Genomic DNA, 21,976 nt, shown 5'->3' with positions numbered 1-21,976 from the left:
AGTAAAATAATATAAAATATTTCAATAGAATAGAATAGATTAAAAAAAAAAAAAAGAAAGAAAGAAAAGCAAAAGGTGGAGCGCAGCCGGGCGGGCGGCGCTTCCGGGGCTCCCAGAGGAGGCAGAGAGGGATAAAGAAGGGGAGAGAGAAAGAAGGAAGGAGGCTGCACCGCAGTGCCGGTGCCCTCCCGGATGCTCCTGGCCCCCGCCTGGCAAGGCCACACCGTGTGTCGGTCCCGGGGGAAGCTGCCCTCGTTTTGCATCGGGAATTAAATGTGTCTACTAATAATCTATAGTCTCGTTTGCCGGGGCAGAGCAGACAAACAAAATTGTCATTCCAAATGAAAAGAAAACAGGATTTCTTAGCACTGTTTAGGAGGGTGCACAGCGGGGCATATTTTCTTTCTTACTGGCAAGAGTTTGTAACTGGATCCTTTAACATTACTGAGAACTTGAAAACATGAAACAAAAGTATTGATCCAAGAATTCGCCGAAGAAAAGTATCCAAATACACACTGGTTTGTTTGAATTTAGGGTTGTTTTTTCTTTAGGTTATAGCACACGTTTACGGGGGAAGGTGGAAGCTTGCGACACAGCCCTGGCATGCCCCATTCACACATACGTGGAGGAAAGTGTTATTTGTGTTGTTAAATTTACATTATGGTCCCTTTAATTGTATCAGCTGCCAGATAGACCTAGGAATAATGGCATTTAGGAGGGAAATAGAAATCATCTTCAGAAGACTGCAACATAATGGAGGAACATAATTAATTTAACCTTGCAGTCTTCCATAATGGCTGCACTTTATCATTTCCACAGATGGAGCTTGAAGGAATTACCGCCGCTGTTTACCCCAGCAGACATCCCTGCTTGTGGTTAGCCGAGGGCAGATTTCCCACTGAAGATGCATTTCTCCACTTGAGGGAAACCAACTCGAGCCCTGGCAATAGCGGTGAAACTTGCTGGTGTTATATGTGGGGGGACATTGCAGAAAATGCACAATATGTGTCTCTGTACGGTTTTATCAAGTGACACTGGAAGAAGACAGTGTTTCCTTGCTTACCAGAGCCAAGACTTTCCCAACACTATTTCAGTTTCTCTTCCTTAATTTCCTCCTCGCTATATTTTTCCTTTAACAATGTATCTTGCTAACCTTTCCTTTCCCTTTCATTTTCTTTCCATTTCCTTTTCCTTCAATTTTCCTTCCCTTTTCCTTTCTTTTTCCTTTCATTTTCTTTTCCTTCCCCTTTTCTTTTTCTTTTTATTTTCTTTAAAAACGCAATACATGCCCGTTTCTAGATCCGCAGAAATAAACCAAACACTTCTAGATGATTTGCAGTGTTTACAGGCTTTTTATGTTGGGGAAACCTGAGCAGACTGGAGGTGAGCACGCCTCCACACACAAAACATAGCAAAAGACGGGTTATTTGGACAAGCTGATTGTTTATTATTTCAGGAAATAATGCATTTTCCACGCTGTAGGATGCTGGGGTGCACACATTCAAGTCACTCGTGGATGTCGGACCGGAGTCGGACTGGAGAAATCTGCTGTTTTGCGGCTCCGGGCTATGAGGGAATCCCTTTATCCCCTTCAGTGGTTCTAACCTAGGAATAAACTACGGCGATGAAATGCTCTGCACTTTTGCCTGCATGGCTGGGATCTTTAAGAGTGTCGTTTGGACACTTTGAGGCGGATATTTCTCACCCCGAGCAGCCGGGACCCGAGGCGTTATCACACGAGTACATTTTAGGCACGGTTCTCTCTCCCGCTCTTATCCAAAGAAAAACTTGGTCGGTGGCGCGGGAACAAGGATAGTTCTGCTTTCGGTGTGCAGGTAGTTGTGTGGGATGGACCCTAAATAGTATTGCCTTTTTTGCCTGTTTTTAGGTTTATTGACATCTGGGGTTTACTGTTTGGGTTTGGGGATTTTTGCACACTTCCGAGTGCTTGGCAAACAAAACTCCCATCCTTGCACCCAGACTTTGTCCCTGACCTAAATGATAACTTGATACCGTTCTTATACCCTGCTATAGAAAGCGTCTCTTCTATTCCTCCTCTGCACGGAGCAGAGTGCAAGAGAAGACAAAGTAAGCCCGGAGGAACGAGGGCTGCTCTTAGAATCCGTACCACTGTTAGTTGCTACAGAGCGGTGAAAGAACGGCAGCCCCGGGCTGTTTGTGACGTGTCAGTTTAGGAGAGTGAGTTTGGATCCAAACTTCCATTTATTAACCTGGCAAGTATGCGCAGCACCAGCCAGCGATACGACACCGAATACCTGTGCGGTACGGATCCCTTGGGTGTGCTGTCGCCTCTCTCCCTGGCCCTTGGAGCCCGCTCGGAGCTGCACGGCGTCACTGAGAGTGCTGTGATTTTGGCTGATGACGTGCGCCGTGACGCTAACCCAGCTAATAGGGAGCTGGTGATGCCGTTGCGCTAAACAAAGGGGGTTAACCCTCTTGAAGTCCTAGTCATTGGCCACCCGGAAATAACCCTGTACATCTATGTGTATAGTCCCGTGGGACAAAAATATGGAACATGAGGAATAATCGGCACAGAAATTAGCGCAGAGGAGTTCAGGCTGCGACGGGCAATAGCTGAAGTCTGGGGCTTGGGCAAAAGAGTGAGGCGCAGCATCGCTATCTGCGCGGCATGTTAATCTGTCAAAGCAGCTGAAAACGGAGGGAGGGGAATAAATAAAAGAAAAAATCAAAATCACAAACAAAATTAATAATAAAAAATAAAACAATCACGGTCGGTGAAGCCCGCAGAGTCACTGCGGCACCTGCTCCCTCCGCTGCAAGCCCACTCCGCAGCCGGTCCCGCGCGGCTCCACGTAGCCCCTCTCGCTGTGGAGCCCGGTGCTGCACACAGGCTGTCTGTGCCCCTGCGGCACTGGCGAGCCGAGGGAGATCCCTGCGGTAGGCCGGGGAGGGGACGGGGATGCCGGAGGGTATGCTGATGTTAGTGATGCTGTCTCTGAGCAATTTCAAGTTTTGGTTGGTGACTCAGGGAAACGTACCTAAATAAATAAAGTTTTTAAACAGGCAAAATATCGCTACTAGAGAGATAGAACACAACCCCCAGAGGGAAGCCCGCATGCTACGGGGTCCCCCTTTCCCCTCGGAGATACGGGAGGGCCCCCGCCGCAGGGCGGTGGGCAGGAGGAGAGCGGCCACCCCCTCGCTCCGTGTTCTTCTCCCGCCTCGGCTGCTCCTCCTCTCCCCGTGCCGGGGAAATCTGCCTGTGGATCCAGCAAGAACTTTCCTGTTTACCCGGCCCCGGTGGCCCTCGCTGGTGATGGCGCGCTTGGGAGGGGAAAGGAGACGGGTGGGGTGGGGACAGGGAAAAATGGTGGCGGTGAACCAGAAGACTGGAAAGCTGCAATTGCAGCTGCTGTAGTCAGGAGCCGAGCTGTGCTTGTCCTCCCCAGCCAGGCACCGCGGGACAGCGCTGCTCCGCGGAGGCAGCAGCACCCTCCCTCCGCCTTGCGCTTCTGCAGCCTGAAACCCCCTGAGGCAGAAACCTCCTTGGTTCCCCTGCAAAGGTGACCTGCAGCCAAGGCAGGGGCGATGATGAGCTCCCAAGCCGCGCTCAGGCTCCTCTGGTCTCCGTTCCTATCACAAGCCGCTTACGCAGAGCGGCGGGGCCAGAGCAGGGTTGGTCTGGCCCCAGGTAGGGCGCGGTGCGGTGCAGAGCGGCTGCGGCCGCGGTGAAGCTGTGAACGTCTCCTCTGGTACTTCCCACCAGGCCGGGCCGGGCTGCCGCTGGGGATGGGCGCTCATTTCAGAGAGTGGGCTCCGCTTGTATGGGGGAGATCCCCTAAATCTTCAGTTCTCCTGTGAAAATTAAAAACACACGAAATCCTAGACAGTCCATACCAACTGATTTTTATCTACCGTTTTACGCGCTTCATTATCCACCGAAATATAACAACCCCGTGATTTAATGTAGTTTACGGAGACCACAGGCATTTTTGGCTTCCTTTAGCCTTTTTATTCTAGCGCTGGCAACGGGCTGACTTCAGACTTCTCTCAACAGTTGAATATATCAGGGGGTTGGGATAAGACCAATGAGGGAGAAAAAGGGCTGCACTCAATGTAATTGTCTCGGTGCTTCTTCCAACCCACTCTGGGAGCCCCAAACCCTACAGCCCCCTATTTCTGTGCATGTCCCCGGACCCTAGCTCTCGGTCACCGTTCTGCCCTGACAGATTCCCTGGAAGCTGGAGACCGCGACCGGGCTCAGGGAAAGGCGGGGATTGGCTTTAATCAGCATTGTCAGAGAACTAGAATCAGGTGTGGATTTGTTTCAGGCCATGTTTACATCAATCAGTATTTTCGTTACAATCTTGTCAACAGTTTTAATTCAAAGCGTATGCGAAAGCCGGAGAAATTGAGCGGTATAAGGGAGAGCGTTATTTTTAGAAAAATATTATTAAACGTGGCTGAAATATTTTGATTGCACTGGAGGTTAAGTATTTTTTTTCTTAGCTTTATTGGCAACGAGGTGGCCCGGTGCAGGGCATGAGGCCGGTCTGTGATTTTAGCGAGCTCCGTTCGTGGCCTGCCGATACGGAGGAGCACACGGTCTCCCCTGGCCGTTTTCCTCTAAATTCAAGTTAAGAGCAGACATAACCCGTTTTCCCCAGCACTGGCAGCGTCAACTCTTGCGCGCCCTGGGGCACCCCGCGCAGCATCCGCGCGGTACTCTGCTTGCAAACCCCGGGGGACCTGCGGAGCCCTGCGCTCACGCTCGCGCGGGGGGGGGGGGGGGGGGAAACCCGCGGCCAGTCTGCAGGCTTTGCAAGGCGGACGGCGGCGGGCCTGTACGCGGGTTCGCAGGGCGCAGCCGATGGGAGGCGCGGAGAGGTGCGCAGAGGAGTGAAGAGTATCTCCGCGAAGCCGGCTCAGCTGCCCTGCTCGGAAGGTTAATCAGCCAGATTAAAGGCTAACCCGAGAGAGAAGCGCTCCTACCTGTGCTGCGCTTTGGGTTTAGCTATTTGCGCGGGGCCGAGGAGGTGCGGCGGCGCGGCGCGGTGCGCTGCGTGCGTCTCGCCGGCTCTTTTCACTCTCTCTCTCCGGGATCCCCGGCTCACTTTTCACATCAAATAGACCATTAACTTTTGATCCTGGCTGTTACATTTCAGGTTTCCCAGTGATGTTTCCTGCATACTGAGTCCCCTCCCCCCCCTTCTGTCCCACTTCGCGTTTAAACACGACCCGGTAGATCTGAATTTCTGTCGAAAACATAATATTGAACATATGCACTCATTCGTCTCTTCGCGCTTGGCCTCACATCGAAATCCCCCTCGGAGGAAGGACCTAACGTTTTAGATGTCCCAGAAGAGGCTTGAATTTTTGGCTTGCTTACATCTTTCAGCAAGCGAGCCAGAATGAGACCTATTAAAATACTGACTAATGCCTGCGAAGACAATTTCCATAACTTCAAAGTCCTTACGCGACTATTGCCAATGGCTGCGATAAAGCGCTGGGAACAGCCAAAGGGGATCAGAGAGACGTTAGCTACTCGTGTTTAGGACGTTATTAAAGCGGGAGCAGTTGCTCCCACTTTAATGCAGTCTTCAGCAGAAGAGGTTTGGGGGTCCCCCCGCATTTGATCTCCCAGTTCCCTCTCTTGGCCGTAGGAAACAGCTGGAGTGACTGAATGTAGTGTCGAAAGAGCGCCCCAAATGTGCTACAAAAGGTCCCCTCTGCGAAACCATGGGATCAGCAAAGGTGGGTGGAAGGGGGTGTTTTCACACACGACTGCCCCCCAGTTTCTGCCCACCAGCTGATTCCCCATACCCCCGTTGCTGGGGGATGGGGCGCAGAACCCCGCGGTAGGTCCCTGCCACGTCCCTCGGAGCATCACTCCGGGACCATGTCCCCAGGGGGACCTCAAGCCGCGGACGTCCTGTCAAAGCACCCGGGGAGGGGAGAGTTCTAAACAGAGACGAGCGGGCTGTGCTGGACGCAGCCCCAGGCCCGCGAAAGCGGCTGCGCGTCTGCGGAGCGGGGTGGGGTGGGTGGTGGGCACCATTTCTCCCTCCTCCCTGGCTTGTCCCCAGCACGTTTGCGCGGTCAGATTTGATCGCCGGGTAATATTTACTTAAAATTCGCCGTTTCATTAAGTTTCTCGATAATAAATTCACTTTATGGAATATTTCCAAACGTGTGCTCAGAAGAGGCCTGAACAAATTCGGCGAAGGTAATCTTAGATTCAAACGTTTTCCCCCAGATATACAAGAATGGGTTTGAGGTTTTTTCCCTATTAACCTGCCCAAAACGTGTTGCAATGCCTTCATATCCTTTTGTTCATTAAAGGAATACTATTCTTTTATTTTCTCATCCTTACAGTGTTTCCCACCACACTTCAATGATTTCATTGAAGGCATTCGAACATCCTGTTATAAACACAATTCCTTCCAATATACCAAGTAATTTTTTTCTACTGATCTTCATGAGGATATAACAATGGCAGAGAAGCAAGACTTAAACTGTCAACAAAATGATTAAATTAGAGGAACCAGGCTCTTGGACTGCTAAGAGTTAAATCTAGCCACAGTGTATTACAGAGAACGAGGAACATCAAATATATACAAGTTTTCTGAGATCCCCAAATAAGATAGTTTTGATTAAACTCTTCTATCTGATAAACTGCAGTTCCAAATTTGCAACAGTGACTCTCCACTTCACTATTCTACAAATGGCCTAACGCAAAACCAATGCACAAGTTCATGTTTGCAGTATATGACCTTAAACAAATGGATTGTCCCCCTGAATGGCTGAGCCTCCCACTAACAGCTGTGTTATGTACACTGGCTTCTGATTCCAGGCCTTTGCCGTTGAAGCACCTTGGTTACAGTTGTAGAAAGACCAAAGCTAAGGATAATATTCCATTTCACATGGAATTATTCAGTTTGGAGGTCTTAATGAACAAAGGCACAACACAAATTATCAGTGGGTTCAAAATATAAATAGGATTTCATTGATAATTTACTTTATAATCTGGTTTTAGTCAGTTATTTCATGGAGGAAACTTCTGTAAATCTATGTATTCATAGTTATCTCTGCAAGTAGCTTTAAAGTTACAAACAGGAGTGCTTACATTGCTGTTACATCTTAGAAAGCATTAGAGGTGAATTTCCAGATACTGAAAAAAAGTGCTTAAAACTCTTTGGAAGTCAGAGAGACTTCTAATTCTGACTTGGGGAGCAGGGGGAAAGTTTCTGTCTGCAGCTACACAATTACCAGGTGATGAAGCTGGAAGATGATCTTTCTATCTGACCCGCACCATGTTAAGTGGCTGCTTTTCCCACATCCCTCCATCTTTATCAGTTTTAGACAACTCCCTACCAAAAAGATATTGACAATCTAGTGGAGTACCAGGGAGGTACCAATGAGCAGCATAGGAGAGGGAGAAATATTTAAAGTTTTATTTTCTGTGTTAGCATATCATTTGCGAGACAACAACAAACACTGGAGGTATTGAAAATATAAGTACTACAGATGAAAACAGTTTATTTTGGGGAGTCAAAAAAAGCATAACCAAGAGTTAGAAGATTAAACAGATTCACGTTCGGACTATTTGTTACTTGTCCACTCATGGGATCTTCTAAAGGGGTAAGAGAAGGTCTTTTTTTTTTACAGTGGCTCCCCAACATTTGTTACAGGTGCCAGCTTGTACTGGATCCCAATAGCATCTGTCTCAGAAATGTTTCCACGTCCTATTAGAAACCATTACTGAAAACACTTTATTTGAATGTGGTATTTTTATCTAGCAATACAAATTTTACTTTTAATGACATCTCGTTGTAGCAGAGATGTAGCTCTGGAAGAGTAAAGCTCAGTTTTATTTGTCCTTCTTTGTATGGGTAAGTCAGGTTTAGACTCCTGGCAGTGCTTTTGTTCACAATGCTGTGCCAGAGCAACATCTAGCTTGTCTAGCACAGCTGTGTACATTGTGCAGGTGATTAGGGGCCACAATACTAAAAATGCCCATCTGGAACAGAATGAATCCAAAAAGACTCCAAAGCAGAATAGAGCATGTTTACTAAGGAGGTCCCATTTTATACTCCCTTTCCAGGATGAAACTTCACTTAAGTAACACAATGAATATTTTAGAGACTGAATGTATGCTTGCATCACTTCCAGACAGTTAAACCACAGTATAGACTGACTCATCAGGGCAAAGAAAGCAGCATGCTACAGTAAGACCTGACACAGAAGGAAAAAGACATGCAGATAGGGCACAACAATGTCTCCTAATGAGCTCAGATCCTCGAGTCTGTAAAACCACATTGTATTCTAGAGTGATGAATTTTGTATTTGGATCACTAACTCCATTGAAAGAAGCATAAAGACAGCTCCCTACTGGCAAAGTATCTGAGGAGGCTACAGAATGCTGTTTATTCCAGCTAGCATCTGGAATAAATTATGTTCCAGAAATTGGCTCCTGAGACTTCTATTTCAGATGAGAATTTGTATAGTGTGCTAAGTCCTAACACTTCTGGCTAGACCATAGCCTTCATAAGGATTTGCCATTCATCATACTTGCCAGGGGCTCTCAGATCTGGAAAGGTGCTTGTTTTGAGGAGTGAAAGAATAACAGAAAAGAAACTGCTTACCTTGGAGCTATTGTCAGTTCTCAAAGGCACTGGTATTCCAAATTTCAGGGCTCTGAGCTGTTAGTCCTAGTATGTTTTCTTATGACTCCTACTGAAATGCGTTAGCTATGCAAGGAAGACCCAAATTGGGTTTAGATATCACTAAAGGTCATGTAAACCACTTAAAATCTGCTGCAGATAAGGAGATAATGGCAGCAGGTGATCTGACAGCTCTTGGGGTGGGAGGGAGATTTCACAACTTGCTTTTACTCCAGTGCCAACAGCTGATGCTTGACAACTCATGAGCCTAGACTCAAAGAGGTAGGCAGTCTGAGTGCTGTTTTAAACATTTTGTTCTACAAGCCATGTTTATTAGTCACTCCTTTTGATTAATATGGTAATTATGTTAATGTTTTACTCAGTGCCTGAATATTATATAGGCTTTACTTGATTCTTCTCACATCAACAACACAAAACCCTGCAGAAGGGGAAAGCCAACACAAACACTGCAAATCTAAGACAACCCAAATCACTCATCACTATGAAGTCCAGAGCTTCCTATAAGGTCTGCTCTTTTACTTCCACAGCTAGGCTCAGGGATCTCAGGAGAGCACAGTCCTCCTTGAGATTTTGTTGCCAGCATTCTCACATGCCTGTGCAACATTTACTTTCTGGAGCAGAATTTATATTTTATTCTGAGGTATCAGCCACATACACCAGTATGGTTTCTGAATACCACTTGCTCAAAACCAGTAAATACCTAGGAAGTATAAATCTTTCAATTTTTTACCAGGGAAGATTTCTAGGTGAAAAGGGACAGAATTTGGAGATAGGCTTAGCCCTACACCTCACTTGGCTTCAAAGCAAAGGCTTCATCAGAGTGGATAGTGAGCCACCTGCCCAGTCAAAGACCATGAATTCTGAGGCAACTGCTCTTGTACAATGTAGAATTTAGGCTGCACATATCTATTCCGTGAATCCAAGGGAAAGTCTGTTGCAGAGACCCTGTTTTCTTGTTTGTTTCCAGATATTTTTATGGATCCACATGTGCTCTTCTCCCTTTCATATTGCACTAGAAGGGAGCAAGTGGACCTCTCTTGAGTCTTTCTTATAATCTGTGGACCACAATTTTTATAACCCATGGATCCCATTCTCCCCTCAAGTATGTTAGGACAATTTAATACGCTTCCTTGCACTATAAAAATGCTCAGCTGTGGTAGTACAATCTGTTATTTCCCAATGTCATGGGTCGAGGTGAGTTTGGTTACTGAATTTAATGGGAATTAGAGTAAGCTCTGCTTAATATCCTAAAATTGTGTTGAACTAGAAATGGTCTAATGAAAATGAAATACATGCAGACATGCATATAAATATTCCGTAAATCAAAATACAGCCTAAAGGATCAATTTATCTTCAAAAGGATGTGGAGTTCATTTCAGTTTGCCAGTTTGTATGTGGCCTCGTGCTTGACAGTTTAATTAACTCTCACCCTCTAATTTACAGGACTGTTACACCAGAGAAGAAACAAGGGGGGGGGGGGGAGCCCTTAAAACTGTGAAAAAGCAAGAATGGATTCCAAGTGACTGGGATCCTTCACGACAAACATCTAGATATTCTAGTGATTCAAGTGGGCTGAAGTACAGGATGTCTGTGGCATCATTGGTGTATCTGTGGTTAAGGAAGATCATAAGTGCTTGTGGGAACATAACTGCCATTTCTCTAAAGGCAGGTACGTTTTTTACTTTCTGAAACCAGCATATAGTCAGACTGTGAAGACCTGGAAAGGGAAAATAGCAGAAAAGTACATTCTGAAGACAAGTGTCCGAAACAAATGGAAGAGCTTGAGGCAATGGCAACTTTTTTATTTTGCCTTCTGGTTTAAGAAAGAAGAAGGGGAGGAGGAGGCCTGTACTACAATGTTCATCTTTACCATACAGGTAAAAAATCAGTGATTGTGCTGCTTGACAAATTGAGCAGGGCATTCATTTGTGTTACACTCAGGCGCCCATGCTTCACACTTCATGCAGGGTCTAAGTTCAGACCTCCAGGGTGGGCAAGAAAAAAATGTTCTATCACTGTTTTGCTCTGTACCTGAAGTATAACACACATGGAATCATACCCATGCTTTCTCTCTTTTAGGTAATGAGGAGGGGATGATGTGCACACGCTCTGATTTTAGTGATGATCCGAGCTCCGTGGGGTCAGGTGCCATTCGCCTAACACAGCGTCTCCCAGAGCAGCATTCCCATGCTGTCCTTGACGTCTTGACTCATTCTTTGCCCTCTCCATCAAGGACAGCGCTGGATGACTCCCCAGCGCGGTGAGCAGCGGTGTCAGATAACGCCCTGCGGCCGGGACTGCTGCAGGTACCCCCCGGCTGCCCGCCCTGCAGCCCCACGCTGCCGAGGAACCGGCGGCGCTCCAGCCCGGGTCTTAAACCCGCAGACACGCCACGCATCCCCACAGCACTGCGGGAAGCCGGGATTCCTCAGGGACCATCCTTCCCCTCTCCAGCAGTGCTGTCCCTCTTAAAAACAGATAATCTAAGTAAAGGAGGGAGGGAAGCTGGCGGAAGAGGTCGGCCGCGCTCTCCGTGGGCCTCGGCGAGCCGGGCCGCGGGCGGTGCGGCCGGGCAGGCGCGGTGTTGCCTCCGGGCGAGGCGGCGGCGGGAGGAGGCGAGGCGGAGCAGGCGGGAGGGCGGTCGAGCCGCTCCGGGGAAGTTTCCTCGCCGCCGCCTCCCCGAAACCCCTCCCCGCCCAGCGCGGCTCCGCGCCCCTCGCAATTTACCGCCGGGCGCCGCTCCTGGGGAGCCTCCGGGCCCGCGCCGCCGCGCCGGAGGCCCCGCGGAGTAAGTGCGCGCAGTGCCGAGCCGGTGCCGGACACGTGGGTGCGGCGGGGACGCGCGGTTCAGCCCCGGGGGTTGCGCAACGGCGCTGGGCTTGAGGTAGAGGGAGGGAGGGACGAGGCTGCGGGAGCTCCGGGGGTAGGGAATGGGCAGCAGAGCTCTGCTCGCCCGGTGCGGCGGGGCTCCCCTGTGCTGGCCGGGGAACGCCGGGCGCCACTTCTCGTCCTCGGGGGCCTCGGTGTATCGGGTGCTTTGTGGCAGAGGGTATGAAAGTGCGAACGCTGCGTGCGGCAAGTGATCGGGAAGGTGTCCAGGGTCCCCGGTGAGGAGCGGGCAGCTCCTCTTCTGACGGAAAAAGGCGGCCGATGCCGGGGCACCGATAGCCATCCCAATCCCACTGCCAGCACAGCACTCCGGTGCGCCGGGCACGACCCCCGGGGGCAGCCGTCTCCCCGGAGGGAGCCCGCTGGCTGCTGCCTTCAGGGTGTCTAGGGTAGGCGGGAGGGATGGAGGGATGCGCTCTTCTTCGCACATTCCAGCACCTTGCTCGGGACAAGGAGGGCGCCGAGCATCGGCGGCAGGGAAGTAAGGGGCACACGCACAGGTGTCCCTCTCCTCAGCCCAGCTCTGGGGTTTCCACTTTGCCCGCTGCCACCCAAGCCCTTCACAAGGATTATTTTTATGGCGAATTATGAGATGATTTTTGTCTGTGTTGGTCTTAGAGGCAAAACTTTTCTACTGGAAATACTCTGTTCTTTAAAACTATAATTAAGTAGTCAGTTTTTCTATCACAAAGTCAAATACCAGAGTTTTGTTCAATTATTAAAATATAATGTTAGACTTCCCTTCTCCCCTTTCTTTCTTTTGGGCTCTAAGGAATATAGTGTTGCATTTAAATTCCAGAGGAATTCGCACTGAGTCTTAGTAGCAGAGCACTTTCATGGTGACATATGCTTTAACAAAATGCAGTATGAACAGCAGCACTAGACAGTTGCTACATTTGAAGGCTCACACTTTCCATAGTATTTTAAAATAAAAATATAATTTTATGAGGATAAATCAGTCATTCAGTGCTGTGAGAAGTTCTTAAAAAAGAGACTGTGGTGTGTGGAAAGTCCCTATGAAACAATTTCCAGATCAGAGCTGTTCATTCTCTGCCAAGAGCTGTGTAAGCATGAACCATAATGAGGGTAGTTGTAGGATTACAGAGTAGTCACTGAGCAGGTAGCCTGGCTGCATCAGAAAATAGAGAGAAGAGCAACGTGTATGGAAATGTCCTTAATTGAGGACTGCAGCTCATGGAGGTAGCTGGCATATCTTCTAAAGACTGGTCTGGATGAGGTTCCCCCCAGACCTTTGTCTTAGCTTGCAAGCATCTTATTCTAGCATAGATTTCTGTGTAAGGTAAAGTGCAAGTATCTGCATCCTTGAACAAATATTTAAAATGTATGGGTTAGTCTTTCTGAATGGTTTGGCAATCTTGAGAATGGTAGAATTTGTAATAGCATCAATAGAAATGCTTCCAACCCATCTAAGTAGAAACTAAGTCACTGGTTCCTCACAGCTGTGTTATTCCTTCCAGTCCTGATGTTTCATTCCTAATTTTCTTCTCTACCTACATCTTCCCATGTGAATTTAATCATTAAAAGGGTAGGAAGAAGAAGGAGGAAGCAAGCTGCTCTTTTCCCTGTTTGTGTCCTGCTTGCTCTGCAAATCCTGTAGCTGTGGACAAGGTGAGGGATAGACCCTGGCAGGAGAATTTGAAAATCTTCAAAGGTCATTTGAACAGTTTCTCCAAGTCAGTTGGAAACTGGGGGCCTCTTACATCCTGTGTTTTTAGAGATTTGAGGCTATGTTCTTTGTTTCTTTAATTCAGTTACTTAATTACGCAATCCAAAAATACTATTGCTCAAAGTAACCTTTCCTTCTAGATTTAGAGAAAGAAAGGAAGAGCGATACAAAATTAAGAGATTAAATTAAATTAAGAGGCTTGAGGTTTTTTTTCCTTCCTTTAATTTTTACTCCTTTTATCATTTAATCTGATACATTGACCATGATAAGATAATGATTTCTGAAATGTCTGGACACTTTTAATGCTCTTTCACTCTCTTTTTTTAACCTCTTTGTGATACAGCATCTTATCTCACTCTGTCTTGGAGTGCTAATCCTACTGCATGGCCATAGGAAGTAAAATGGGAATTTACTATTCAGTTCTATGATCCAGGCCACATTACAATGGAAAGGCTTTAGTGGCTGGACCAGGGAAGATTTGCCCAGGTTTCATGGTGTGACAATGCACAGTGGCTTCCTGGGAGAGGCACCCACAGGAACAATTCTTAGGGAAGCCAGGGGTGCAGGTGCTGCCCATACCCAAGGCAAGACTCGGGTGGGTGCATGGGCGGTGCAGGCAGTACAGGCAACCAGTGCCCCTGCCGCAGCCTGCCCAGGGCCACCACTGTGGTGGGCTGTCCTGCAAAATCAGGGAGGTGAACTCCCACCCCTGTGAGGTGGGTCTGCATTTTTGCACCTCTGCCTATAATGAAATGAGCTAGGAGAAAGCTCTTTTTATTTATAAGAACGGAAATTGCGTGTAAAGTCCTTAAAATCAAGGAGGCCACAGCTGTCTTTCCTGTGCTGTTTCCATAGCGAGTCACATCTACAACTGGCCTAATTCCTGACTTTTCTGAATTTAAATTTCTCAGTTCAATAGCTTGAGCTCTTTATCATCTGAATATTGAAGGGGATCCTATAGTTCTGTGTGAATAAAATTTTCTTTTTTGGCTTTTAGGTTATATTATTCTCAAAGGAAAGTGAAACATTATGTTCAGAATATTAGTGGAGTTCACTCTTTCTTCTTTATGATGAAATATTATTCATTATAACTTAGTTATAACTTTGACAACTGAAGCAATAATTCATCTTTTGTAAAAAATGAAAAAATAATGTTATATGGATAACAGCTGTTGTCTGCTAGATTTTTCACACTTAATATTTTACTATAGCCAGTAATATATAACAATAATCATAGAATCATAGAATAGTTAGGGTTGGAAAGGACCTTAAGATCATCTAGTTCCAACCCCCCACCATGGGCAGGGACACCCCACACTAAACCATGTCACCCAAGGCTCTGTCCAACCTGGCCTTGAACACCATCAGGGATGGAGCATTCACAACCTCCCTGGGCAACCCATTCCAGTGCCTCACCACCCCAACAGTAAAGAACTTCCTCCTTATATCCAATCTAAACTTCCCCTGTTTAGGTTTCAACCCATTACCCCTTGTCCTGTCACTACAGTCCCTACAGTTTCATGTAATTACAGTTTTATGTTGAGTTGTGATGGTGAAAAAAGATTACAAGAGTATTAGGATAAGCAAACTCATAAGAAACATGGCTGTTGCTAGAAGACAGGTTGATTTTGTGACTTCAACTGTGTTTTGCTCTTGTGGGTTTTGTTTTTGTCATAAATGTATATAAAAGTCATTCTCATTGGTGGATATGGTTTGGAGACATGGAGAACTGAAACTAAATACTGCTGTTTGACTAAACTTGGTGCATATTTTGCTGACAAAGAACACATAATGCATCTTTGTGTAGTTGTGCAAGCAGAACCTATTTATCAAGGTTCCCAATCCTGAAGTTTTCTGGTTTTAATATGTGAAAAATGTTGAGTTGCTGAATTCATTTTCATGAAAACAGAGTCTGGCAGAAATCAGAGGAAAAGAATGTCATCTGTCAAGCAAGAGAGCTCACAAACCAGCATTTAAAAATGTTTTTTAGCATTGTTTTCCAAGGAACAAGAGTCTTACAAATGCACTTACAATCATTTCCCTCTCCTCCTCTATAATATTCACACCAATTGTCCAAATTTGTCAAAGATTTGTTGGTGGGTTTTAATTTCATAAGAAGCGACTGCTGGCTAGAGAAAAGAGGTCCTTGCCAGTGTCTCCTCCCTTGACCATCATGGAGTATGGACAGTGTCACAGGGAGCCAGGCACCACAGTCCCTGGGATTATACCCTGAGAGGCAAGAGTGTGAGGATGTAGCACAGGAACATGAAGGAAAGCTAGCATCATTGTTAAGTAAATATAGTATCACTCATGATTTAAAATTATCTTTCAGTTAGTGAATTGTTATTTCTGGTCATCATGGGTCAGGCTTCCAAAGGTATTTAGGTGACTAAAGGTGCACCTGGGTGCTTGCTGTCATTTGTAAGGGTGCTTGCAGTATAAACAAACAAAAACAAATAAACAAATACGTGTAAATGGCTATAGATGTTTAACCTGTTGTGGTGCCTTTAAGTATCTCATTGTACCTCACATTGATTGACAGTTCAGTGATACAGCCTTCTGTTTTTGTCAAGCTTAGGACCATTCTTTCATTTGGACTTTAACAGAGTTTGGAAGATAACTGATTCTTATAGACGAGTCCAAATGAAGGAAATAGACTACTTGCATCTACTAGTGAAACTCTCACACCTATGCAAGTAGGTACCTTTGCATATGATGAGGAACAGAAGTATCTATAGATAGAAAATACGAATTCTGGAATTTGATCTGCTGTAAGGATTGAAAATAAGATGCTCCTTGTACCATGTGAATGTTGTGATTCATCAAAGAAAATTTTGGTTGACCTTAAGAGACAGTGAAGTTTTCATTGTATGATAGGTAAATAAGCAAGCAGCACACTTAGCCTTGTTGTTGAGGAGGTGAGGAAGGTCACCTGTACACATATTCAGCTGGTGGTTGATCCATTGTGAATCATGGAAGCACCAATTATGCAGACACACCAGAGCTCTGGCTGTGTGCCACATGACTGCAGGCACACTGCCACAGCACCAAGGGCAGGGTGAGGCCAGAGGCAATTTGGTGTTTCTCTTCAAGCGTGGGACCTCAGCTGACCCAAACCCAGTGGTCGGGTTCCCCTGCACTGGGAGATGCTGACTTCGGCCTGTAAGTTTCCCAGCTGAGCGTTAGCTTTCAATAGCAAGGATAACTCACTTGGAACCATGCATTTTGTAATTCATCCTATTTGGGTGTATTTTTCTCCTCTCTGGGATACTGTGGCTTCCCCTGCTGAAAATGCTGCTGGTAGAGCTTCTTACTTGAATACTTTTACTAGCTTGGGGGAAGCCTAGGCATTAATGAAGGTTATTATAATTTCAGACTCAAACATATCTATGTTTTAATTAATGAAAGTTACAAACCCCCCCGATTGAAATAAAACATAGTTTCACCTAGAAGAAAATTACTTATAATTGCTCTGTGTAAATTTTAAAACCTTTACATGTGACTTGTATTAATTCTACCTAGCAAACTTTGACTTGTTTGCACTGAATTGTGCAGAAGCAGTACAGTTGTTTGTTGTTAGGCCACAAACTTTTATAGACTGCATGTATTTTACAAACTACTTTAAAAGCTCATGTAAAATAATAAGTAATACCTTACCTTTAATCTAAATTTATAATAGGTGAGAAAGGCTTCCTAGAGCACATATATAATTATTACTCATTATAAATGTTGTATGGAATCACACGGCTTGAAAGTAAGCTCTTTGTAAGGCATCTTACACTTCTTTCCTAAGCTAAGTAAGTATTACAGTTGCATGTTATATTTTGTAGCTCAACATTTTTCTTTGATGCAGTTCGTATTCTTTATTAACCATGACACTTACTCTAACAGTGTTAACTTGTGGATCCCACATCTTTTGTGGTGTGTTTGATGCATGAAAACTAAAGAATAATAAAAAAAATGGCTGTTGCATTCTGGTTTTCTGCTCTTTATTCATGCTACATGAATAACCGAGGGAAATTGGGGATTCATGTAACTTTCAAAAATAAAAATCCCATGGAATGCTAAGAGCAAAGCTGTATAATCCTTAGTTGAGGCACAAGAATTCACACTGTAAATGATCATTTTATTAATTTTTGAAAGCATAATTTTCCCTTATGTTTTCACCTTAAAAATATTCTTTATTTTCTGTCCTTTCTTTGCTCAACAGTTTCAACCTATTTTAGATACAAATAAAGTTGATCACACTGGGTAGTTTAAACTATTCTAATTTTGTAAGTCATTAAAAAAAAAAAAAATGTTGGCAAGCAAGTTGCCAGTATAATTTTAACGTTGTTCTACAGTTTGACTTCCATGTGTATTTAATATTCAATGAAAAATATGATCTTCTGCTATGTTTGGAGAGCTTTGCTTTTAGAATAACATTAGTGCTTTAAAATTATATACAGAATCATAGAATAGTTAGGGTTGGAAAAGACCTAAAGACCATCTAGTTCCAACACCCTCCCATGGGCAGGGACAGCTCCCACTAGACCATGTCACCCAAGGCTCTGTCCAACCTGTCCTTGAACGCTGCTAGCTATGGAGCATTCACCACGTCTTTGAGCAGCCTATTCCAGTGCCTCACTATGAGTGTGTGTCTTTCAGTTTGGCCCTTTGTGGAGTTTTCTGACAGAGGCATCCGACTGGGTTGCTTTGTAAGGGAGATGAACTCGGCAGTCTGCCCATTGCTGGCGGCAGATTTCATACGTGATGCACATACTTGCCAGGACCTCATTCCTGTTCACATCTTAAACCATTTGTGACCATGGTAGGTCAAGGAAGCAACACAAAGACTTTACCAATACTGTTTCTGAACCAGTTACATTTCAGTTTTAGAACTTGCAAAAACAGTGATAAATTATTAGCTTAGTTTTTGCAGTTCTCCAGTATGAGAACTTAGACCTTCTCAGATGCTTTGGGAATTTTGGTCATTATGTTGTCAGGTTCCTTTTTCCACCTAAGGAGAGGTTTCTGTCTTTGAGTTTGGACAAGTTCCAAAACTGGGAGGTCAGACAGTTCTTCTGAGCTTGCTGAGATTATCAGCTGTCAGATCCCCACGCTTTGATAAACATAGCAACATCTTTTTGCCTTTGTCTATTTCTGCAGGTTGGAATTTTCTGTTATTCTCATTCCACTTTCTTGAAGTGGTTTAGTCTGAATAATTGTGCTAATCAGGCACAATTGTTTTTCAAGGTTGCTTCCACTTGAATGGAAGATATTCCAGGTTAGCAATTTAAATTAGCAAATTGTCCATAAACAACTTGGAGAATGATGTGAAGAGTAGTGAGAGCACACCATGAAGAACTGTACAAGGGCCTTAGGAGACAAGTCACTAGACAAGAAAATGACATGAAATTCTGCAGAGATAAATATAAACTGTTAAACCTTAAGCAAATAGTTGTATCTGTACATGGGAAATGATGGGCACTGAGATGGCGCTCACCATTTAGAAATGAAATCTTGGCATCAAAGAAAATTCCAAGAAAATTTGTTAAGTGCTCATTAAAGCCCCCCAAAATGGATGTTCAGAACTCTTAGGAATACCAAAAGTTTGCGTGGATTCATAAGGAGGATGGACAAGTACTTGAGAGAGCTGTACTGAGGGTTCCTAGGCAGATGGACTCCGTAAGTCTGAGGAAATCCTCTGAACTGAAATAGCAGGAAACTGAAAAGATACGGGGGATATGGCATATGCTTGCTCTGTTCTTGCTCTTCTGTGTCCAGTTATGGCGGTCATTGGAGGCAGCACCAGGAGGCTTGTTGGTCTGAATCAGTATTGTGGTCCTTATGTTCTCAGAATCCCTTTTTTCTTGTTAGATTTAATTGTATATGGGAGATGTAGCACAAACTCTATTGTCACGTGGTTTCTTCAAGACATACTTAGGCTTACAGTGTTGTAGCAATTTTGTAGATATAATTGAGATTCAAAAAGTAGAACAGATATGTTTCCCAGGCTGTCACCAATATTATTTGCCTGTGTTCTTTGCTTTTAAAGTGCTTCCTTCCATCATTCTTTCTTCTTCCTTGTGCTCGAGTCTCCTTTGTTGATCTTGTCCAGCACCTAGTTAAGATCTCTGGGTAAGTAGATGGACCTCATGTTTCCTTACCAGAAATACTAGTTTTCAGTTAAATTAAAAACATTAAGGAATGCTTTATTTTTAGGTTTAAATTGACTTTTTTTTTTTTTTAATCTTTATTTTAAAGTTTAAAGTGATCACATAGCAAAAAAAATATCCAGATATTTAGTTTATATTACTGACTTCAAAATAATGAGATTACTTTGTTTCTGACTTTGGTGAGTGTAGGTGCCATGGGTTTTACATATGTCTGTTGAAGACACTGGAGTCCTTGTTCTGTATTTATATAAAGGAAAGCTTACCAATAAACCAACAAACTTAAAGTTTCTCAGCCCTCTCTCCCTCATGTTTATTCCAGCCACCAGTTCTGAGACTCCATGCATTTCTGCTCAGTCCTATTGAAAAAAAAATGGTCTGTTGAGATGGATATGGATGTTTATGGGGATGCAGAAGTGTTGACCGGTTGTGCAGAGTGATTACCTGAAGGCTGTGTATGCGCAGCAGGGTCTGGGGCTGGCACAGAGTCTGTGTTTAGGTCAGTGTCAGCACTGCAGTTGGTCTGGGACATCTTCCAGCAGATGTGCATGTTAGGTCCTGCACATCTGGGCACCTAGCTGTTTTCTGGAGTCCCTGAGGCTTGCTCGAAGGCAGGATGCTGTACAGCTTTTGCAGGCATTCCAGGCTGAATCAGAGGTGGTCTTCAGTTGCAGTGCTGGAGTTAATTGCTTATAAAGCTGCTGAAAAGTCCCTTCTAAATTTAATTAAAAAAAAAAAATAAAAATCCCACAACCCTCTTCCGTTTTATTTCCTTCCTCTTTTTTTTCTTTTTCTTTTTTTTTCCTTACTTTCCCCATTTTGGTTTTTAGCTGTTACACTTGGCAAGTTTCTTTCCTAGCATTTGGAAATAATTGTTTTCTAAATGCTATCCAGGTTATCTGCCAAATTTAACACCTTAAGAAGGAGCAGGGGTGGGGGAACAAGAGGCCTACCTGGGAATGGAGCAAATGTAGGGAGCTTTTAGCAAGTGCTAAAAAGCAAACTTCCCAAATATAGCACCTAAAACTAAAACCATTGAGTTCCCTAACTTCAACTGTAAAATGCCACATGCTATAATCTACATGGTAAAAAGAGACTCTTTCGCAGAGGGTCTCTTTCTTTCTTTCTCCACCAAATGATAAAGAACGTGTGGATTTTATATTATTTTTTTTTCTTCTAATGAACGTGCATGGTTTGGGGAGATACAGTTTTGTCAAGGTGTTATTAGAAAATCCTGCCAGTTCCTGAGAAAGTGTGATCAGTCTGACAAACTTAAAAAAAAAAAAAAAAAAGGAAAAAAAGAAAGAAGAAAGAAAGAAAAAGAAAATAAGAGCAAAGCCATATCCCTTGTCTTGGAGATTTTGCAATGGCATCGTCTGCCGTGAGGTTCTAAGACAAAAACAGTTTTGCTGGTGGCACAGGAACAGGAAAAAAGTTTAATCCTTTCTTCTTGGTGATGGAAAGCATAAAGTAGTGGAAGATATTGTTGTGTTCCTGCTGTTTCTGATCACAGTGAGCTTTGGCAGGGGCTCACTGCAACTGAGTGTGCACTGCAGCAGCCCTGGGTTGGCTCAAAGAAGTGGGTGTTAGTGATAGAGTAGAGCTTGCATGGGAAATGTGAAGTTTTTATGGATAACAGCTTGGCAAGTGAAAGAAATCTGGTTCCTTGTCCTTAAGCATAGGGTGTAGGTGGAGGGAGCCAGCTATGGCTGGTTACTTGGTCACCCTTGGGTTCAGTACTGTATGAAAGAGACCACCATTCGCTGTTACCCTCCAGCCCTGATAGATTATTTCACAATGTCTCTGACTGCATTTAACATCCACTTCCCATTTAGTCAGCCACTCACTTTTGTCAGGTTTTGAGGTGAGCACTCAGATGGGGACAGCCCTTACAGAAAAGGAGCTTATTGAAGTCCTAGCCACCTCCACAGAGCAGCCAGGGAGTGGCTGGCAACCGCCTTGCACCTGGCTGCAAAGGCTCATGTTCAGATCCATGTGTGCAAGGAAAATTGTATGGTGTTGGATAATGTTTCAGAGAGAAGGGAATAAAATCCCCTGTAAACCACTTTCTGGACTTCTTTGGTCTTTGTGTTTCATTATTTTATTATTATTATTTTAATTCTCTTTAAAATGGTAATAGCTGTTTAGAAAAGAGACTGCAGGTTATCATGCCTGACACAGCAGCACTTCTTTAGCTGGTGGGACTCTAAGCGCTACCATCATGTATTTAATAATAATAATATTTAACCAAGCAAATGACTTCCAAAGTAGTAGAGGAAAATAAAAGGGGATATGTACTTTCATGACTTCCCTTCAATTTAGATCTTGTCTTTTTCAATCATTTGAGGTTTTTTTCCCTCATATTCAATGGCATATTTTGTATGTAACAACTTCTCTGTAATACTCTACATAATGTAGATGTAATTTTTGATATATTAACAACTCAAGGGAGTTCAATTAGTTTTTGTAAAGCTTTACTAAAAGTTAAAAATAACCTAAGATGACAATTATAATAAGGATAACTAAGTTGCTCTTGTTTAAAAATTGAATTTTTCAAAATTAAAATTACTTAACTACAT

This window comes from Neopsephotus bourkii, unplaced genomic scaffold (genome assembly GCF_033783945.1).
Source record: "Neopsephotus bourkii isolate Nb327-2 ecotype Australia unplaced genomic scaffold, CSIRO-AGI_Nbou_v1 NB_1820, whole genome shotgun sequence".
In the NCBI taxonomy this organism is placed as follows: Eukaryota; Metazoa; Chordata; class Aves; order Psittaciformes; family Psittacidae; genus Neopsephotus; species Neopsephotus bourkii.
Note: the sequence above shows the minus strand (reverse complement) of the source record.